Source organism: Puma concolor, chromosome F2 (genome assembly GCF_028749965.1).
Source record: "Puma concolor isolate L17-30 chromosome F2, mPumCon1.1.hap2, whole genome shotgun sequence".
In the NCBI taxonomy this organism is placed as follows: Eukaryota; Metazoa; Chordata; class Mammalia; order Carnivora; family Felidae; genus Puma; species Puma concolor.
Window position 1 is genome coordinate 63504260 of NC_141684.1, and position 22879 is coordinate 63527138.

At 37.8% G+C, this 22879-nt stretch overlaps 1 protein-coding gene across 12 annotated transcripts in view; it reads left to right on the forward strand.

The window, feature by feature from the left end:
* Positions 1-22879, forward strand: part of NCOA2 (nuclear receptor coactivator 2) — a 292908-nt gene that overhangs the window by 89483 nt on the left and 180546 nt on the right. For 10 of the 12 annotated variants that reach the window (XM_086695674.1, XM_086695669.1, XM_086695666.1 and 7 more), the window contains exon 2: positions 8596-8652. The gene's annotated coding sequence lies outside the window, so the exon portion shown is untranslated. Of the gene's footprint in view, positions 1-2500; positions 2523-8595; positions 8653-22879 lie in introns of those variants that run through there. The other 2 variants (XM_086695671.1, XM_086695676.1) reach the window with 2 other exon arrangements.

Consider the following 22879-nt stretch of genomic DNA (forward strand, 5'->3'; position numbering starts at 1 on the left):
GTGTCCCTCCCGGTCCTGGGTAGGCAGATCATATAGTTTTAATGTTGCTTTTGGTTCAGTCTCTCTTGTTACCCCATAGTCTTGAGGTAAGTTTTACACAGGGATATTAGGAAACCTGCATTGCCCTCAGGGGTATTAGGGAAGGGGGTTCTAGGCTCGTTTTATATTGGAGAGTGGTCATTGCAGCATTAATTAGGGAGAAAAGCCTAGGAGAAGGTGAATTTCTGAGGAGTTCACAGTCCTATTTCCTCTTCCTAAGTGGATTTGTTTCCCCTACTGCTGATAGTTGCAGGGTGTATATTTTATTAAGGAAGGTAGACATTTCCTCTTAGATTGGTTTATTGTGAAAAATAAACTGACAATGTACAGAAATCATCTATTATTCTGATGTACACAGTAGGCTTCAGTAACATTCTCATTTCAAGGAGAATGAAGGAAAGCATTGCAGGCAAAGGTTATCCATTTTGTGGGAGAAAAACAATTAAAATTCTTACTAATTGTGTTTTAGGGCCTTTTATTTTGGGAAGACTGATTGGTTGTCAGGATGGCATGTTCTAGTCTTGGTTGAGATTCATCTCTGAGTCTTTTATGTCTATTTCAGAAAGATGAATTTCTGACCAGTAATTTATTTTTCCTTTTCTCTCCTGTAATTCCTTAAAAACCGTATCACGTGTGGACTTGGGGGCTGAGCTCCCTAATTAAAGCCCCAGGACTTCTGCAGGAATGTTGTTTTAAAAATCACTAATCCAACAGCAGGTTGGGTTTTTTTTTTCTTTTTAAAGTTTATGTATTTATTTTGAGAGAGAGTATGTGTGTGTGAGCAGGGGAGGGGCAGAGAGAGAGAATCCCAAGTAGGATCCGCGCTGTCAGCACAGAGCCCAACGCGAGGCTCCAACTCACAAACCGGGAGATCGTGACCTGTGCCGAAATCAGGAGTCAGAGGCTTAACCGACTGAGCCACCCAGGTGCCCCAGCAGGTGGATGAAACCTTACCTTGCCCTCAAGAAGCAGTCTAGAAGGGAAGATTAACTGTAGCGTAAGGTGATGATGATAGTCCTTATTTGCACGTGCTGTGTTCAAATCCTTATTTCCGGTTCCTTTGTGAGTGCTTTCTCCGGTCTGCTTTATATCTTTGTCATTCCAGTGAGACTGTTCTTAGGAAGGTCGTCAGCACTTTCTGCTTGCCAGACCAGGTAGACACTGTAATTCTCAGTAGCACTGAACGATTTCGAGCACCCTCTCCTTCTCAGAACTGTCTCCTCTTGGATTCTATAGTACTTGTCTTTGCTGGTCTTCTCCTGCTTCTGGCTTTTCCCTAAGAAATCTTAACCATTTCTGCGGATTTAAATGTTATGTTCAGGTCAGTGACTCCAAATTGAATATGTTTAGTCCCCTTCCAAATGTGAGCCATGTACATTCATGTACATGTATGAGGCTGATTTTTCTGGTAGGTCTGTCTCTTGGCAAGAATACTACTCTTGGAAGAGTTACTGGTTTATGATAGTTGCTTTATTGTTTTTACATTGGCTCAGACCATGGTGGGTGAGAAACAAAAATGAAAGGAATGATCATATGAGATTTATGGATTTGATGGGTAGGTTATTTTGCACCATATTCATATCCATTGTGTTTGTGTACCTACCTGTAGCTTAGGAGTTTTTAGGCTGATGATATATCCTTTTCTATGTATCTAATTAGAACTTTTTTTTTTACACTTAGGAAGAAAAGTCATTAAGTTATGAATCTAAATCTCTACTTGTTTAACTTGCTGTACTTTTTGAAGCATTTTATTAAATTGAATTAAAATAACAAAAGAACATATTAAGATTGAAGTTCAGTTAATTTTAAGCAACAGTTCTAGAAAACTGAAGACTTCTCTAGCAAATTAAGTTATATGTGTAATAGGCAGAGTGAGTAGTTGGAAGGAATACTTAAAGGTTCGTTCATTAATGTTTCTACATAAGTTATGAGCTAAATGTCACTTTAAGGGGATCTTTAAGTTGACCTTCTTAAAAAAGAATTTGGAAAATGAAAATTACTTGTTGTAGACTTTCATTAGTTAAGAGTCATTGTCTGCAGTGCAGGTCGAGCCTTTTAAACGAAGAAAACAGAGGCTACCTGAAGTATAATAGAAGTTCTTCAGTTAACTTATAACTTACTCTTCTGTGGTCTGGATGTTATTTTTAGCACCATCGGCTTAACAATTGGGAAAGAATTTTACCTTACATCGTTCAAATTCTATACGTATTATTTATGTTAAGATTTTTACAACACATCAAATTTGGGATTTTAATATTGTAGTATTTTGTTAAAATATATATGGAAGCTATGTTTTAGGATACTTCCTTTTGAGATTTCTTTTTCTTTTCCTTTTTTTTATTTTTTAGGTTTGTGTTGTTTTGTTTTTTAAATTTAAGTAACCTCTACACCCAACCTGGGGCTTGAACTCACAACCCCGAGATCAAGAGTTGCGTGTTCTTCTAACTGAGCCAGCCAGGTGCCCCAGGATACTTTTATATTATGTAAGATATGTGTAATAGATATATCAAATAAAAAATATAGTATGCTGTTCAATAATCTGAAATATTCTCATAGTTAAGTCTTGAGAGAATGTCCTTTTGATGTACTATAATTTGAAACATGCTGAGTTCAAGGTATGTTTTTTGTTAAATTATTTGAGAGTTTTTGTGCTTTTAAGCAAAAAGAAAACAACGGATTGTACTAATCATTCATTATGAGTATACACTTGTGATGGGTATATGTTTTAGATATGTTTGGTTGAAACTGTTGAAAAATCTCAAGTAATTGGAATAATACTTCTGGCTTTCTCTCCCTTTCCCCATGTGTCCTCTTCATTTCTACCAACCTGTCTGACTGGCTACACGACTGGGGTGGTGCTGGCCAAATAACACGAAGACCAATAATGGAACCTAATGTTGAAATATGAAGTATGGCAGTTTTAAGGCTCCCTTTGATGAGAGCACTCTCTCTTCAATAGCATGTGCCATACGCTCTGTTGTCCATAAAAACTCAAGTTAGTCGTTTTGGTCGGCAAATAGTCTTCACTTGCGTTATCGACGCCGATGTGTTGAATGATGACTTCCTTTGATTAGTGGCAACTTTGAGAAGACTGTGAGGCTACATTTGGGTCAGGCAAAAAGAACGTCAGGATTCACTAAAAATGTCAGCAGGGGTAGATGGTGTGGAGAATATGCTCTGCTGGTCTTGTTTGTACCATACCAGAAACCAGAAGGTCGTTTTCACGTTGATCACATTTGGCATCCTCGTTTTCAAATCATGTTGGCAACAACGACAGCATTATCAAAACAGTGAGCTTCCATAACAGCTCAGTGGGTAAAAGCACGCGTGACTCTGCCATCAGACTTCGGATTAGAATCCGGGCTTTGCCACTGCATTGCTTCTGTGACCTTGAAAAGAGTGTTTCACTTGTCAGTTAAGTTTCTGTATCTACAGAATGGAGGTAATAGTGGTAGCAGTAGGTACCTTGTAGGGTTGTTAAGAAGATCAAATGGGGTAACCATTTAAGCCACCTCTGCTTGGGGCACTCACAGAGGCCTTTAAGAAATTGTAGATGATGATGATGGCAGTGATGATTTGATGATGGTGATGGTAAGCCAAAACAGCGAAATATGGCTCTTCTCTCATTCTGGTAATCATATACATAGATCTCTCTCTGGATGGATGGATGGATGGATGGATGGATGGATGGATGGATGGATCTAGATCTATCTGTATATAAAGAGATATATCTAGAGATAGATCTAGATAGATCTAGAGATAGATCTCTCTATATACAGATAGATCTGTATCTACCTATCTACCCTAACCCCTGTTCCTAACCCTTCATATCTATCTATCTAAATAAATAAATTAATAAGAGTGAGCGTGCGCATATCTTCTCCTAACCCTCCACCACCTTTTGAAAAATCATTAATAATCAGCTTTGATGCTGTCGGCAGCCTTTTTCTGTGTGATGCAGGCTCAGTCCTCGTTTTTTGCCTCAGAGCCATGATGTGTTATTCGTGCAGCCTGCTAGTTGATTCTCTGCTTGGCAAATGTTTACACCATTTGCTACTAGAACTGCCTTTCTCCCTTCGATCCCTTTACTCACACAGTAACGACAATTATCACATAGAAAGAAAGGGCAGGGATATAGAGGTACATTTTTTAAAAGTCATTTATAATTTTTTTTAGCATTTAAAAAATTGAAGTATGATTGGCATACCATGAAATGCATTCATTTTAAAGGATGAGTTTTGGTAAATATGTACAGTTATGTGTGTCACGTGTTTCTTGTACATTTTTCTTCAGCATCATCCACAGTCAAGTTTTAGAACAATTCTGTCAGCCCAGAAAGTTCTCTTGTGCCCATTTTCAGGCATTCTCCACTTCCCTTCTCTAACCCAAGACACCACTGTTTTGCCTCTATAGTTTTTACTTGTTCTAGAAATTTCAGATTAATGGAATTATATAATGTTATCTTTGTGTCTGGTTTCTTTCACTTAGCACATGTTTTTGAGGCTCGTGTTGTTATATGTGTCAGTAATCCATTCCTTGTCATTGTTGAGTGGTATTCCATTGCACATATGTATTACATTCTAGAAGATCCATTCTCCAAATGATAAACATTTTAGTTGTTTCTGCTTTTTAGCTGTTCTGACCGTGACTGCTGGAATCATCCTTGTACAACTACTTGTATGGTCATCTGTCTCCAAGAGACTTGAAAACACACCTTGGTGTCAAATTGTTGGGTTATATGATGAGAAACTTCCAAGCTGTTTCGCAAAATGGTCATACCATTGTGCTTTCCCACCGAGCAAGGGATGTCCTGTGAGGGGTTCTAGTTTCTTCCTGTCCTTGTCAACACTAGATGTTTTATTGGATGTCAAGCATATTATGTTTTGGTTTTAATTTCTATTTTTCTGATGACTAATGATGTTTAGTACTTTTTTGTGTACTTTCCCCATCGTATGTCTTATATAATATATATAACATAGAGGCACCTGGGTGTTCAAGTGGGTTAAGCGGCCAACTCTTGATTTCAGCTCAGGTCATGATCTCACGATTTGTGAGACTGAGCCCCGCTTTGGGCTCTGTGCTGACAACATGGAGCCTGTTTAAGATTTCTCTCTCTCCCTCTCTGTCTACCCCTCTCCCCTTGGCTCCTCCTCTGCTTGAATGAACTCTCTCAAAAAAATAAACATTAATATATATATATATATATATATGTATATATAATATATTTTAAAAAATCCTTAAGTATTTTGCCATTTAAAAACATTGAATTGTTTATAATTGAGTTGTAGAAGTCTTTTTGTCTATTCTAGCTGACCATCCTTATTATTTAGCTCTTTATATTTTTTAAATGCGTGTACTTTATCAAATGATTATTTTGCCAATAATTTCTCCCAATCTGTGGCTTGTGTTTTCATTTTTAATTATGTCTTTTGAATAGCAGAAGTTTTAATTTTAATGGAGTTCAGTTTATCAGCTTTTTTTCTTTTATGGTCTTTATTTTATGCATTTGGTGTGATATCTAAACATTTTTTTCCTATCCACAATAATTTTCTCCAGGTGCCTTCTTCTACAAGTTTTTTAGTTCAGTTCTTACATTTAGATCTGTGATCCTATCCATTTTGAGTTAATTTTTTTTTTTTTACATTTATTTATTTTTGAGAGAGAGCACATGTGGGGGAGGGGCAGAGAACGAGGGAGACACAGAATCCAAAGCAAGCTCCAGGCTCCAAGCTGTCAGCACAGAGCCCGACCCGGGGCTTGAAGTCACAAACTGTGAGATCATGACCTGAGCTGAAGTCGGATGCTTAACTGACTGAACCACCTAGACGCCCCTATTCTGAGTTAATTTTTGTACATCGTGCAGGATAAAGGTCAAGGTTCCTTTTCCCTCTCCATATGTATAACAGTTTCTGGCATCGTTTATTGAAAAGACTGTCTTTCTCATACAATTACCTTGTGACCTTTATCACAAATGTGTGGGCCTGTTTCTAGATTGTGTTCTCTTCCTTAGGCTAATACCCCACTGTTTTGATTATTATAACCTTATAGTAAGGTTTGAAATTAGGTAGTACTTTTCAACTTTTTTTTTTTTTTTTTTGAGTATAAAGTTTATTTAAGAGAGAGAGAGCACAAGCAAGGGAGGGGCAGAGAGAGAGGGAGAATCCCAAGCAGGTCCTGCGCTGTCAGCACAAAGCCAGATGCAGGCTCGAACCTACAAGACCGTGAGATCATGACTGGAGCCGATAGCAAGGGTTGGACACCCACCAGACTGAGCCCCCAGGCGCCCCTTTTTCAACTTGGATGTGGTTTTAAGAGAGCCCTGTCTCAAAAATTTCCCAACAGTCTCCATGTTTATTTATGTATCTCTCTGGAGGCTGGGCAGATAAAGCCATGATGACATTTGAGGGAAAAATCAGTTCTAGTTGGTGGAGCGGAGGCCTGAAGCCTCTGTTCTCCATCCTTTCGTCGAGCTACGTGTCAGAGCTAGCAGCATTTAGCAGGATCACACTTGCTAGGACGGCAGTCGTACCACCTACTGTGTACCAGGTGTTTTATGTATGTAATCGTCTCATTTAATACTTACAAGATGCTGCAAACGGACATTATTACCCTCATTTTATAGTTGAATCCACAATAACATTTCCTAGGTCACGTACCTCAGCTGCTGCTAATGACAATAATAGGAACGGCAGCCGTATGTAGATGATAGAGGCAGGCTTCGAGAACTGGTCTGTGCGATGATGCTGAACCCTCCTAGGTTCTTTGCGCGGTTCGAGCTGCCTCTGATAGCGACCCATTGCTTTGTGGAGAGGCGGTGTATCCTTTTAGTTCATACAGTGGAAATAGTAGTGGTGGTAAGAAAGAAGGTGACAGGTATCCCTCCGCCCTTTCTTGCAAGGTTCCTGACTTTCATGGTGTCTCTCTACCCGGACCAGCCTAGCCTTCCCCCCTCCCTCCCTCGAAATACACTCCGGAAAGAACTTTGTGAAAACTGTCACGAATGGTGGGCAGTAGAAGGTGTTGCTTTGTCATGGAGTTGTTGCTGCCTGTACTATCGCTTTAAATGGCTGAGATTTTCCCTTAGGAACTTATAAAACGTTTTGTGATTCTGTGTTTGTAACTATTTCATTATAACCTCTTATTTAAAACGTTACACTGAGATACCATTTTGTACTGTAGAAATTATCCACACCTTCATGTCCCCTCTATCTCTTTCTTCAGCATTGGATGAGTCGGCACTTTCTCCTCCTATTACGTTAGCACGAATAATATAGACCAAGCAGTAATAGTTTAATGTCATCACTCCTAATAATCACAACTTTTAGCTCTCGATTGTTTCATAGTGTGATGTCCTTGAGCGAATTAGTTGTTGGTATCGAATTATAATGGGCTTAAGTAGGGCAGCATAATGAATACATTTACCCCAGTAGAGCTGGAAAGAATTGATGACTTCTATTACATAACAGTTTATTGCACACTACTCACTGACTGCCACTTGAGGAGAATCCATTCGTTTTACTTACTGTGATAACTTCTTATTTGCATACAAATTTTCTTTTGTTTTTCATGAATCATCTCTGACTGAACCCTAGCTGCATTTCATTACATTCAATGATCTCTAGACCGATCAGGTTCTTGTAAAAATCCAAATGGAATTTTTTTCCGTTTCTTTCCCCTTTACGCCTCTTTTTCTTTTTCCCTTTTAGACCTCTTAAAAAGTAGTAAACCTGAATACACGTGAAATATCATAAGCACTTATTTGTTGTGTTTGTATTCCTCACGATATATCTTGGCCACAAACTTCTTTAGTGCAGTGGAAGGGATTTTTGTGTGGATCAGAGAAAATGTTGCAGGGTCCTTTGGAGGTAAAGTCTTTGTTCTCAAGGGTATACTCCCAGAAGAAATTTGGTGAGCATCTACCCTCATGATCGAACATGTTCATTTCTTCCTTATCTACATTTGCTCTTGCAAATTGTTAAGATTGTCATATATAGCATCATTTTTGCATCATTTTACTTAAGACATTTTTTTTTTGAGATAGCATATTACCTGGTCACTTCTGAACTTCTTTAAACAATTATGACATAGATTTTTATTTCAATAATTTCAAGCCTTTTGGTTTCCTATAAATCACAGCAAATTAAGATCGCGATGCAAATTTTATTTGTTTACTCAGCAGACATTTATTGTGCATTGTGTTCCTGTGTTCTGGGAGGGTGGTCTGGAAATAGGGGGCTCAGGCCTCTGCTGCTTCTCAGCTTCTCATTAGATCTAAGCAGCTACACGAAAGTGTAATAAGAGTTACGGTGGGAACTAAAAATTTGTAGGATAGACACCTCATAATTCACAATGAAATGTGGCCTTGCATATTTGATGTTTTCTTATCCAAATAGAAGTAATACAGCAAGTCTATGTCTTGATTTATCATGCAATTTAATGGCAAGATATTATTAATGAGTTATTTGAATACTGGTTGTAAAAATCACCTCCATGCTAATGAGTCTAAGAGGATTCTGCATCTTTTTATTCATGTTTGCTTGTTTGTTTGTATTGCAGATTTCTCTCGGATTTGGCTACAAATTTATAGATCTTCTGCACTGTGTACAGGCACAGGTGAGTTCAAATTATGCCCTTCTATTGGAATTTTTTTTAAATTTTTGTTAACATTTATTTATTTTTGAGAGATAGAGACAGAGCACAAGCAGGGAGGGGCAGAGAGAGAGGGAGACACAGAATCCGAAGCAGGCTCCAGGCTCTGTGCTGTGAGTGCAGAGCCCGGCGCGGGGCTTGAACTCACGGACTGTGAGATCATGACCTGAGCCGAAGTCGGTGCTTAACCAACGGAGCCGCCCAGGTGCCCCTGGAATATTTCAGTTTTTAAGTAAAATCAAATATTAAAAATTATTCTATTCAGAGTTTAGCAAAGTAACATGTAAATAAATATAAATAAAAAACAAAATGTATATTTGTCAGCATTTCTGTTTTATTGTAAAAATTCTGTCAGAATGTGTTAGAAATGAATTGAAAGGTGGTGATCTTATCCGTTTATCAGCGTTTACTGTGTATATTTGGGATAGGTTTATATATACCCATGGGATAATTTGAATTATGTCATAACCTGGCAAAATGTGTTTACATTTATTTTTATATATAAATAAAAGAATAGCTGTTATCAATTTTGGCAGCAAATGGAGGTAAATGGTTTAAATTTAATAAGCAGGATTTTCTTGTCCAACCAGTCTGAAATAGCTTCTCAGTCACTTCTTAGCACACAACCCTGATTTATTTTTATCATGTGATATATTTTACTTACCTCTTTACAGTCTTCCCTATGAAAATATAAGCTCCATGAACTTTGAGACTGTTTTTGTGTTATTAAAAAATAGTATCCCTGACTTTTTAGGATAGTGCCTGGTCTATAGGAAAGACTGAATAAATGTTTGTTAATATAATTATTAGGTAGTATATATTAAGAGTTCATTTATATTTAGAGTCATTGAACTCTGCATCTATAAATACAAACTAGAAGTAGTTTTTATACTTATTTCTAAATATGAAGTTAATTTGTATCAGATACTTAAAGTATATGACTCTTAAATGTTCTGAGAAATTACCTGTGTTGCATATGTTATGTACTAAAGTATGCTTAATCAAGATAGAATTCAGAGGGTAATGCTTCCAGTTCTGTATTTATTTTGTCACTACCCTAGAAGGTTCTTATGATCAAGTTGCGGACAAACCTGAAGCAGGTGTGAGAGCTTTTTACCTCCTTACTGGATCATGCTGCCATATTGGATATGTTTTGTGGTATCTTTATAGAGAGTGAGAGATTTGAAAATTGCAGTCTCTAAAAACCAAATAAGTTAGAAATTTCCCACTACCTGTCACTGACTACACAATGTGACTTCCTTACTTGGTTTTCTGTTTCTAGATTGGGGAAATTTTTTGGTCATTTTTCCACTTCATATGTTGATGTTTGAATTCATGATCAAAAAGCTGTAGGAGGGACACCTGGCTGGCTCCGTCAGTAGAGCACGCGACTCTTGATCTCGAGGTCGAGTTCAGCCCCACATTGAGCATTGAGCTTACTGGGAAAAAAAAAAAAAAAAGATAGCTATAGGAATAAGCAGACCACCCATTTCCTTGTGTTCTTAGCAGTTTTCTTTAGGCGGTCCAGGATACTGGTTGCTCTTTTGGGTTCTTCTCTTGTTTTTTTTTCTTCTTCTTTTTCTTATTTTTTTTTTTTTTTTTGGTATTTAAAAAAAAAATGTTTATTTATTTATTTTGAGAGAGTCAGAGAGAGAGAGTGAGAGCGAGTGTGCATGCACTAGTGGGTGAGGGGCAGAGAGAAAGGGATAGAGAGAATCCCAAGCAGGCAGAGCCCAATGAGGGGCTCCATCTCACAAACCGTGAGATCGTGGCCTGAGCTGAAATGAAGAGTCAAATGCTTAAGCGATTGAGCCACCCAGGTGCCCTTGTTTTGTTTTTTGATCTGTTTTCTTCAGGCATTGGTCTCCTTTTCTGCCACTGTGATTTTCATTTGTAGAAAGAATTAAGTCTGACCTTTAGGTTTTTTTTTTTTTTTTAAACAAAATTTTGTAAATTATATAAGGGTTTTGTATGCACATTTGATTTTCTAAGTGCAACTTGCAGAGATTCCTTTGATAATGTTAATAACAGCAGCTCTTTCAGTGTGTGCCAGGCATTATGTAAGTGCTTTTCAGTTATCTTTAGAAGAACAGATAAGGAAATTGAAGCTTAGAAAGGTTAAGTGACTTTTCCAAGGTCATATCCAATAAGTGGCAATTTGCCACTCCAAAGACCTTGATCTTAACCACTGAGCTCTATTTTATGCCTAAACAGCCCTGAATACAGGCATGTGGTAGTAAGTGTAATATAGGAAGATCATGTTGATATGTGCAGATTTCAAAATTAATTTAAAAGTCAAACCTTATTTGCTTATATTTCATTAGCAGGTCCTAACTTTTAACCTTTTTTCAAACTGTGAAACATGACAACCCATCTGAAATTTAATGACTACCTAAACAATTTAAAGTTCCACTCTGGCACGTTCATTTCATACTCGCTTTTAGCGGGGGAGGCACATGGGGGAAAGCAAGCCATTTGGATTCCTTTTTCCATTATAAATGTGGTATGCTATGAATCAGCATTCTTTACCCCTTGAAATATTAGAAATTTTAGTTTACAGATGGCATTTGTGGCCTGATGGATCACTTTTCTTAGAACAGGTTGTATGAAATACAGTGATTATAGAATTACATAGGACTCTTAACTTGAAAAGCATAATAATTTATATCTTTGGGAACATTTTTAAAATTATTTAAGAAATGAAGTGGCTTGGCTTTGAGGTAGAGCAGAGTCGGCTCAAATAGAACTTCACCTTTCTTTTAGTTTTTTTTTTTTTAAGTTTATTTATTTGTCTTGAGAGACAGAGAGAGAGAGGGAGGGAGAGAGAATCCCTGCTCTAACAGCACGAGCCCAATGTAGGACTCGTTCTCATGAACCTTGAGATCATGACCTGAGCTGAAAGGAATCAAGAGTTGGATGCTTAACCGACTGAGCCACCCAGGCCTATTAGCTGTTTAGTTTGTTTTCAAGGCTGAGAAGGACATATTATATCAAAATACTTTGGGGGTGACTGGGTGGTTCAGTCAATTGAGCGTCCAACTCTTGATTTTGGCTCAGATCGTGATCCCAAAGTCAAGAGACTGATCCCCGCTGTGGGGCTTTGAGCTGAGTGTGGAGGCTGCTTAAGATTCTCTCTCTTCCTCTGCTCCTGTCCCCTGCTCATGCTCGTGCTCTCTCACTCTCAAAATAAAATAAAAATATATTGACTTTTAACATGTGTGATAATGTGGACAACATGTTCTTGAAGACAGTGTTGTTGAATACATCTTAAAATTTTGATTTGAGAGCATGATTAATCATATTTCCTTACACTTTCCAAAAGGTTTATGTCTATGAGTATAAATGTAAATTTCAGATTTGAGTATCTGGAAAGGGAATTCTGTAGTTTGAATTAAAAAGACAATTTATTTAACAGACCACATTGTGCCTCTTAATCTATAACTACATCGGTATTTCCATTCCATTCTTACATTTGAAGCAATTTTAAAGTTAGCCAATAAAATAATTCTAGAATTGATGGTCAAAACAGGAACAAGCATTAGATAGATCTGTTGGACAATATAGCCTCAAAATGTAATTTTCCCTTCACTATGGAAAACTAAACTCACTGTGGAATCATATGTACTTTGTATTTACTTCGGAGTCTATTTTCTGTATGCCAGAAGATTTTGGGTGGGATGGGTGGGTGAAGAATTGTTTACAGATACTAGTGAGAGCCAAACTCTGAGATGCTAATATATGGAGATACAAGTTCTCCAATAAAGTGTAATATACTTTTGGTAATACTAATATATTGTGTTGTTGGTAATACTAAATACTCAAAATTTTATTAAGCATATCGAGACATAAAAAAAATTCTGTCTGTATTGGCTATGGCATTCAAGCCACTAGAACATTCAAGGGAGTATTTGTTGCATTTTGAATTCGCTTTTCGTTCATAGATGTGAGATGTGTGGTTAGCAGCCTGATTTAACTAAGATGTGTGAGTTCCCGTGAAAATGGGCAGCTTGATTTGAGCTACAGATCTGAAGCTCTGAGCACTGTCTACTGAAACTCAGTATTGATCTAAACAAACATGGAGGACATTTAAATATATATATCTTGCTTCAGGCAAAATCTACAGACATTTAATTGTATTGCTCCTTTGTGTATTTCCTTGAAATGCTGGCATGGTAGGCACTGTGATCTGGAAAATAACAAGCATTTTGACAGTTGGCAAAATGCCCTCAGTCATTTAACTGTTCGAGCTAGAATCTTAACCCTAGCCCCACTCGGTAGGCACCTCTGCTCTTAGTGAATAGAGTAGACTGCTGAACTCAGGCTTACTGGTAAGTCAAGATGATCGTCTAGTGGGTGTCACTGACAGAGAGCCATCAGTTGGAAACTGTTTGGATGACAGGCCAGTTTTTAAAGCATTTGTACTAGTCTGCTTTCCTCCTTTTTTATGTACGTACTAGTGTCCACAGATTGGACTAGTTGTCCCCATCAAATTAGATTCATTCAGCACCATTAACTCTCCTTTCTCACTCCCCTCCCTCCTCTTTTTACCTTCAGGCCATGCCTCTTTCCTTCTGATTCTCCTTCCTTTCAGAAAGATTTATTAATTGTTTATCTTGTGCTAGCCTATGCTCAGTGCTGTGGGAACCAGTATTTCCAATAGCCCAAATTATTCAAGTGGAAAAGGAGTATCACTACAAGCTTAACTCCCTGTTTCCTTGCTCATTGTTTTTACACTGAGCTTTGGCGTTTTGAGTTTTCTTTGAAAGAAACAAACTGAACGGTAATTTCTGAATTATATGTCTTTTCTTACTAAAAGTCTTAATCTGTCCACAGTAGTAGAGGTTGAGGCACCAGCAACAACAATTAAAGCTATCTAGCCTAAGTAAACGTTTTGTTTGTATGGGGTTAACGATGCTTGCAAAGTGCGCTCCGGGGAAGGTACACACCTCCTGAGGTAGATGTGTTGTGCTTGGTCAGGTTGAGGTAATCAGAGTCTGGACAGTCTGTTCGGAACGGTGTCCTTGCTATTTCTATAGGTGCAGACAAGCAGAGTGATATTAGTAAGCGTAGTGCATGGATGAAAAACATACCAGAAATATGGGGAGAACCTGATTCTTCTGGTTAACTTAAATTCTGGAAAAGCAAATTTTAGAATTACGGACAGCAACTTAAAAACATATTTTTAAATCAAATTCATAAGCTGTTTCTTGGATTGTAAGACAGTTGAGTTTCAGTTTAGAGCCATTTTACTGTGAGAACACTTTTTTTCAATTGGAATTTTTTTTTTTTTAATGTTTGTTTACATTTGAGAGAGAGACATTAGCAGGGCAGGGGCAGAGAGAGAGGGGGGTGGGGAGACAGAATCCTAAGCAGGCTTCAGGCTCTGAGCTGTCAGCACAGAGCCCAATGTGGGGCTCGAACTCACGAACCATGAGATCATGACCCGAGCCGAAGTCGGCAGCTTAATGAACTGAGCCACCCAGCTGCCCCTCAATTGAAAGTTTCTACGTGTGACTTCTGCTAGTGTAGCTGGTGTTTTTTGGAAATCATTGAAATTAAAAGTATTACCAATCTATACTTGTATAAATCTTTTGAGTTAGCATGTCTTAGAGGAGGTAGCACCAGAGTTGGAATCTTCTGAGACGGTTAGAGTGGGCTCTGATTCCTCAGCTATGTTTTTCTGTACTGTAGAACAGGTGGATGTGTACCTGGAAGTGAGAAGACGTGGTTTAGGGATTGTTAGTACAATGTGTTTCCTGCTTTTTTGTTGTTGTTATTGGCCTTTTCATTTCAGTTCAAACTTGTATACTCTACTTATCTGGATAGTAGAGTTGTTAGCTTTAAGAAGGTCTCTAGGAAGCAAAATTTCCCATAAGTGCTACCATAGTAACTTTAGGAATTCATGGCCTTTTATTTTGAGATAGTAGGCTTCTTAGCTATCTTGTTCACTTTTACTTTGGAAGGAAAGTGACAAATACGTGTTATTTTCTAGGGAGGTGTTGAATTTGAGTCAGTTAACCTTGCCCAAATACCCTTAAAGATAAAACAGCAAGTAAATAAGGCTGCTTCCATTTACTTGACTTCTACTTTTGAAGCTCAAATCATTTATGTCTTTCTCCACTGTTTACAACATCTATATATAAGGGATAAATTAAGCATTTATTATGAAATTATCCATATCCATAGAATTAATTAAGTAGGTTTTCTTTTTTTTTCCCCTCTGATTCTTTTGCTTTAGGATATAGATGTTTCTATTGAGACTCAGATAAACCGGAGAAATCTAGAGAAGTTAACAGCAAATTTTGCTGCTACTTCCATGCATTGGGTTGTCTAAGCATTATTTGCTACCTCATGAATGATTCATGGGTGTCTACAGTCAATGGAAATGTATTTTTTGTCCCAGTGACACCCTGCCTTCCCATCCAAAAAGAGCAAAGGGAGGATAAGACATATATATAGTCTTTAATAGTGGCTAAATGGGAATTTAACCATGTACTATAAATGTATGTAGTTTAATTTTGAAGGATTTCTTAAATACACGTCTGCATGCAAGGTTGGTTTTTGTGGTATCATAGCCTATAGGATCGTTTGCCTTCACTGCCTTTTTTTTTCTTTTTGCTTTTTGATGTATTTACAAATAATTGAATTGATTTTGAATTTATTAATTTGAGGACTTCACTTTCTTTAAGAGTTTTCAATTTTTTGGTGCTAGCTACATGAATTTTAATAAGCAAAATCCTACCCTTGACATTTTGTGGTCTCAACCTAAATGTCTGGAACTTTGCTACCTATCAATATCACAGAGTTGGAACACAGTTTTATTGCACTTTCTTGAGAAGTTGAAAAAGGCTGAAAAGGCAAAAGTGTCATAGGCCAGGATAAACTTCGGTGGAAAGATGAGTGGGGAAGTTTATAAAAGACCTACCAATGCCTTATTGGAGTACTGAGACTTCTAAGTCTTTATTTAAACTATAAAATAATATCTTTAAAAGAAACAACTGTGCCATAATTATTGAATTGATGACTTAAATTAGAATAGCGAGAGTAGGGGCAAAAGGAAACTGTTGATCTCTCAATTTCTTTAACTTCTTTGTCACTCACAAAGCTATTTGATCTAGATTTCTTTTTATTTTTTAATTTCTGAATTTTTTTTTGAGAGAGTGAGCGCAAGTGGGGCAGTGGGACAGAGCGAGGGAGAGTGAGAGAGAATCCCGAGCAGGCTCTACATTCAGTGCGGAGCACAATGTGGGGCTAGATCTCACGACCATGAGATCATGACCTGAGTGGAAATCAAGAGTCAGATGCTCAACAGACTGAGCCCCCCAGGTGCCCCATCTAGGTTTATTTTTTTTTTTAATTTATTTATTTATTTTGAAATAGAGAGGGAGTGAGCAGCAAGTGTAGGCAGGGGAGGGCAGAGAGAGAGAGAGGGAGAATTTCAAGCAGGCTGTACTCTGTCAGCAGAGTCCGATGTGGGGCTTGATGTCACGAATGCGAGATCATGACCTGAGATCAAGAGTCAGATGCTTAACCAGGTGAGCCACCCAGGCTCCCCTAGATTTCTAATTCTATCTTTTATAGACAGTTTTATTATAGTCCAGAAAATAAACTTTTGTTTCATAGGTTATAAGACAGAGTATGAAAATAGAAGATAGTTTTGAGCTAACGTGTTTTGAAACTATATTGTGATTACTCAAGCTATTATATTTGAATAGAATAGAAATGTAAAATTCCTTTGACTTAAATTAAACATCTGTTAGACAGATTAGGCTTGCTTCTTGAGTCTTATTTATACGCAATTTTGTTTTATTAACCTAGTGGAATCTAGAGTTTATCTTTTCTTTGAAACTAGATGCTTTGGAACATTTAAGTTTTTCTCTAATGTAGACGTTAAATGTTTAATGTTGCTACTTCAAAATACACACACATTTTCATAAAATCTTTATTGTCTTCCATGTAAGTTATTACTTTGAACTTGTTCACTGACATAGTTATATGATATGTCAAAGTCAGGTTCAGACTTTCTCTTTAAAGTATCTCTTGAAATATAAAAAATAACCTTTTGTAAAATACTGCTGTTATCTCTTAAAATGTATTTTTATTTTAACATATCCTAAATGCCCGTGCATATTGCTTTAGACCATAATGTGTGCTCACCACATTTACGTATCTCCCATCTATTTTTTTCCTCTTTATTTTTAAAAGTAAATATTAAAAACAAACAAACGAAAAAATTAAAATCTTTCTCCTTTCGCACCACAGTGGCTTATCACCAAAGCTGTTCAGCCTCCAGAGTGAAATAAAAGCTGTCTGCCATGCTGTCCACAGTCCCGCAGACCTGCTGTCCTGCTGGCTGTCCTTGAGTCCTGTGGGGTCTGGGACTGCCACAGCAGGAGCCGTACGCTTACTGCCTGACCCTTGCTTATTCTGGGATAGAAAATAAGAGGCATTTATTTATTACTTATTTATTCCAATACGTTTGATATCTTTGGCTTCTCGTGATACTTCTACTTCAGTGTTTGTTTTAGTCGAATCATTATTTTTACTGAGGTCCCTGTTGATTAAAGGTCCTATTTCCTACTAAATTACAAGGGCTGGTTATGCAAAGAATATACCTGATCATTTGTTTATATAACACATTGAGGTCTCATGAGGTGGTTCAAGTTTTCACAGCGATTTGAAGCAGAGATAAATACAGGGCACCTCGAGGGATAGAGAGAGAAAAGGAAAAACAAACATTTACCATTCCTTTAGGCAAGACGTGGTTCTTAGCCTTTCCACGTGTCGTGTCAGTTTAAACCCTGGATAAATTCTTTGTATCAGAATGTGAAGTGTGTTCTGAGTGTGTCTAAATTCTCTGAAGTTGAAACTAACCTACTTTTTATTTCCAAAGCGCTCAAATTTTATTTCTTAGGCTGTAATGTATATAGTGAAACGGAACTGTGTCTTTCAACTCATCTGCTTTTAGTTGAATCTTGTAACTGTTGCAAAGACTTTTTGTGCCACATTTTAAACTAGTTAAGTAGGAAAAATGATTCTGATCTCAAAAAGGGGGAAGTTTTGATTAACTGATCCCATCAGATACTGCAGAATGAGCTTTGTCAGAAGAAAGTACTCAAAAGATGTAAATCAAAGATGTGAAGAAAATTGGGTTAGAAGCATCCTGCTTTGTTAAGATACTTTCCTGTTATATAGAACAACATGTTAATGTTTTGTTCTTCATTGTTTTATTCACCGAGTATTTCTAACATTATAGTTGACCGTATATGTACATGTAACTTCCGTGTCAGTGTCATGAAATAAATTTGTCTTACTTAAAATAATATTACCTGAGGGGCTTTTGACTGGCTCAGCTGGCAGAGCACATGACTCTGTTTCAGGGTTGTGAGTTAGAGCCCCATGCTGGGTGTGCAGATTGCTTAAGATCTTAAAACAAAACAAAACACAATTGCTGTATTACTAAACACTAATAATCATGATGGGACCCCAAATAGGTAGAAACTAGGACGCGAACATAAATTAAGAGGTAAATGTTTAAGTCATCTGTTTAATTAAGTGTAGTTTGCTTATATTTGATTACATTTCTTAGTTACAGCGCCATCATCAGGGTGCTTTCAATATAGAGACATGACTGTGGGACCAAATACAGTAAAACCTTGGATTGCCGGTAACTTGTTCTGCGCGTGTTCCACAAAGCGAGCAAGCATTTCTGATACATTTTAACTTGATAACTGAGCGATGACTTGTAATACGAGCAGTACGTGAGAGTAGTACGTGACGCCGAACATCACAGGACCACAACTGAGCCAGTGTTTCCTCTCTCTCTTACTCAGTGACGATCATCCCCTGGGTGATCGTCTCCCCTGCTCAGATGCTTGGTCTCAGTCCGCGGTGTTTGGCAGAAATCGGTGATTTTTCAGAACGCTGGAAGGTGCCCACCACTGGCACTGGTGTAGTTTTTGTCACTTCACAGCGCCTAAGGACAGTCCTCTGCTTTTCCACACGAGAGGAAGCTTAGGAATGCTTTGCTTCATTCTAGGTCAGGCTGCCTGAGGATATAGACCCTTTCCTCTGCTCCCTTATTGCCAGTTACATTAAATACAGTAGATGACAAGAGTTTATCAATACTGTACTGTAGTCAGCATCCATGTGAGCGTATACAGTGGCCCCCATGCAGGAGAAGATTCCATTGGTTCAGTAGATAGCAGTGATTATGTTAGTGATGGTGAAAGTGGTTCTACACAGTACCCCTCCTCTCTCTTGTCTCCCTCACGCCAGCCACGAAGGTTTTCAAAGGTAAGCGCAGGTTAACTTGTTTATTTTTCTTTATATTTTGTGTTTTCTTTATTTTATTATATTACAGTATTGTAATCATTTTTATATGAATATTTTTGGGTTGTGGAACAAATCATCTGAGTTTCCATGATTTCTTATGGGGAAATTCGCCTTGAAATACAAGTGCTTTGTATTACAAGCATGTTTCCAGGATGAATTATGCTCACAAACCAAGGTTTTACTGTATTATCAACACAGAGCCTGTTTCAATCATAGTGCAAGTAGAATAGAACCTCCTTGGAACTGAAAGATCATGTACAATTGCTAGTATGCATATTGTGCTTATCATGTGCCCCATAGTGTTCTAAACTCTTCCTATAGTAATCCACATAATCCCCAAAAGAAATTTAAGTACCCACTACTGTGTTAACATTTTAGACATGGGGAAATGAAGGCACTGAGGGGTTCAGTTGATTTGCCCATTGTTGTTCACCTACTTTTATTAGCCAGTTAGAGGAAAAATTGGGATTCAAACCTAGGCTGTCATTGGTAGTGTTTTTGTTTGTTTTGTTTTACCGGAAATTGAGTTTATTTGGGAATAGCACAGGAATTGCAGTTTGAGAAACAAACGTGTAACACGCTACAAGTGAGTCTTTTGAGGGTTTGGGGTGGGATGTACTTACAGGCGAATGGGAGAAAGCCCACCCAGAGTGCAAAGAGGGGGAAATCCCGCCATAGTCTAAATAGTAAGTTCGTTGGCTTGAAGAGGGGAAGAGATTCTTGGGAGGATGTTCACTGGGTAGCAGATAAGTGTCGGTCTTCTCTAAATCAGACATTCAATGGAAATCTGTCTCTTGCTTCTTAAGTTCCATTCTTTGGAGGGCACATGGACGAGATTCTCCAATTCATATCCTCAGGTTCCATTTTAGATTGAAATTCCACATTTTCCCATTGATCAAGATCTTTCGCAGAAAGCATTGCTGATCCCCCATGTCGTTTAGACGTTATTTGCCTTCTCTCTCTCTCTCTCTCTCTCTCTCCCTCCCTCTCTCCCTCCCTCCCTCCCTCCCCCCCCCCCCCCCCGTCCCTCCTTCTCTCTCTCTCTCTCTCTCTCTTCAACCAAAGACATTATTAGATGGAGTACATGTTCCTTGGAGCTGAGGAGGACCACCCTCAGGTATCTTGTCCCACAGAGGAGAGAAATGGCAAGTGGATTTTATTGGACTCATTTGAACAACTAAAGGGATGAGAAATGGGGACTCCCAGTCATGTTCCTTTCCGGTGGTTAGTCAGTTTCCATGGTCAGTTAAATTTTAGGGTAAACATAAATGCAATATTCTTAGTACAGTGCACATTGGTAGTGCTTTGCCTATGAAAGTTTGTTCTCTTAAAAAGTAAACAACAAAAAAACCACCATCAACAAAAAAGATTAATAATTTCAAAATAAAGTTTCAAACTAACCAGGTGTATGGGTAAGGATGTGACCAAGGCGTAGCATTGTGCTTGCTGTCCCCCCCTCCCAATGAGGGTCTGTGGGCCCAAATCATTGTGGTAACTAGTGACACTGAAAGCCCATAAAGTTGGTAAACTGTGTATTAGAAAGGATTATTTGATATTAATTAATAAGGAAAAATGCAGGTCACAGAAATGATACTAAACTCTTCCTTGGCTTCAAATTAAGTTTCACGGATAATTCATTTCAGTAGGATTTGTGTTTGGGCATAAATCTATTTAACATGGGTTATTTTGTTTGAAGGATGGAAAAAAGGGGCCAGCCCACTTTCTTTTTCATGCCCTTCTCTTAAAAATAACTTTAGAAGTTTTCCTCAATTAAAAAAAAAATGTTAAAAAGGAATTTCCTCGGGTACCCATAATACGAAAGCTTATATAGGTCCCTTTCACACAAAAAGAAGAACATTTTCAACTCAAAAGCAAATTTCAGTTCTTAAAAATGTTTATTTATTTTGAGGGTGGGGGGAGGATCCGAAGCAGGCTCCACGCTAGCACGGAACCCGATTTGGGATTTCATCCCACAACTGTGAGATCATGATCTGAACCGAAATCCAGAGTCAGACACACGACTGGCTGAGCCTCCCAGGTGACCCTCAATTTTTATTAAGAAAATTATATTAAAGTGAGGTGCCTGGATGGCTCAGTGGGTTAAGTGTCTGACTTTGGCCCAGGTCATGATTTCACGGTTCGTGGGTTCAAGCCCCGCATCGGGCTCTGTGCTAACAGCTCAGAGCCGGGAGCCTGCTTCGGATTCTGTGTCTCCCTCTCTCTCTTCTCCTCTCCCACTCATGCTCTGTCTGTCTCTCTCTCTCTCAAAAATAAATAAACATTCAAAAAAAAATTTTTTTAATTATATTAAAGTGAGTAAAGAAACCTTTCAATTACTTTTAAAAAGCTTAATTTATATTGAAGTATAGTTTCCATTTCTGGTTGACTCTGTTAATTTTTAGATAATCATGGTGCAACCTTAACAGACATGGCATTTACATTTTATAAAATGTAAAAAAAAATTAGGCCACTCATTTTCTCAGATTTCTCCCAGTTTTTTTGTTTTTTTTTTTTTTTACATAGGGAAAATTATACCTGGATTATAATCCTAAATTATAGGATTAGTATATAATGTTTTTAGTTGTTTATGGGTTTTTGTGATATACCTAACAGTGTTTACCATGAATGTAAAAAGAGGTTTTTAATTACCACCTTGCATGTACTTTACTCATAGCTGCCATTTTCCTTTTTTTCTTTCATTTTAAAGCTGTTTTTAAGCATATACATAATGAAGTTATACTTCAATTAATACTGCCAAATATGCTTTTAGTGTTTCAGTAATTCATGCTATTTCTTAAATCATTGATTAAATCTAGCTCTAAAAATTATACTTCTGAGTCTTTATTCTGTAACTCATGGTGAAGTCTCTAAGTCTTCTAAAAACTTTTAATAACAGCTTGGGTACTTCCTTTCAACATAAAATGTGGAAATAGTATTTTTATATTAGAATGTAAGTGGGGGCACCTGGGTGGCTTAGTCGGTTAAGCGTCTGACTTTGGCTCAGGTCATGATCTCACGATTCGTGAGTTCGAGCCCTGCATTGGGCTCTGTGCTGACAGCTCAGAGCCTGAAGCCTGCTTCGGATTCTGTGTCTCCCTCTCTCTGCCCCTCCCCTTCTTCCACTTTGTCTCTCTCTCTCTCTCTCTGTCTCAAAAATAAATAAACATTTTTTAAAAATTTATGTAAGTGTGTTTTAAGCAAGAAGCTTTTCTTACATACCTACATTCTGCTAGTCTTTTATTATATTTTCATTATATCCTTAATACTGGTTTGGGAGGGAGAAATTATTCTCATTGTATAGATAAAAATGCTGAGGCTCAGAGAGATTACTCAAGGTCAGGTAGGTGTAGGCAGCTCTAGAATTTGAACCCGGGACTATACATTTCGCGACTCCAATCTGTTTCTAGAATAATTTAGGGCTTCCTCTAGTGGTGCAAATGGAACTTCTTGATTCGTTGAAAGCCCGGACTTCTTTTTCATTCCCCAGCCAACTGATGGTCTCTTCCAATTTAGTCTATATTTATTTCTGGAACAGTTTTTGTATACACAGTAAGGTAGGGTGTTTTAAGTATACAGAAACAGTTTATTTGGACTTTGTTTCATATACATCTTACAGTGTGAAAAGACAAATGGCAGGCATTAAGTTACATAAATGGGATTACAAAGCAATGTATCGACATAGGTAAAGTAATGTACTGTAGCAGGTACATAGCATGGGAAGGCCGATGGACGCTGGATTCATTCTTCTCCGTCTCTTGACCCTCTTGACCAGATGGTTATCTTGCTGTGCAGCCTAAAGCTTTGCTGTGTGGTCTAGATCATTACAACCAGAGTAGCTAGAAATGAAGCACAGAAA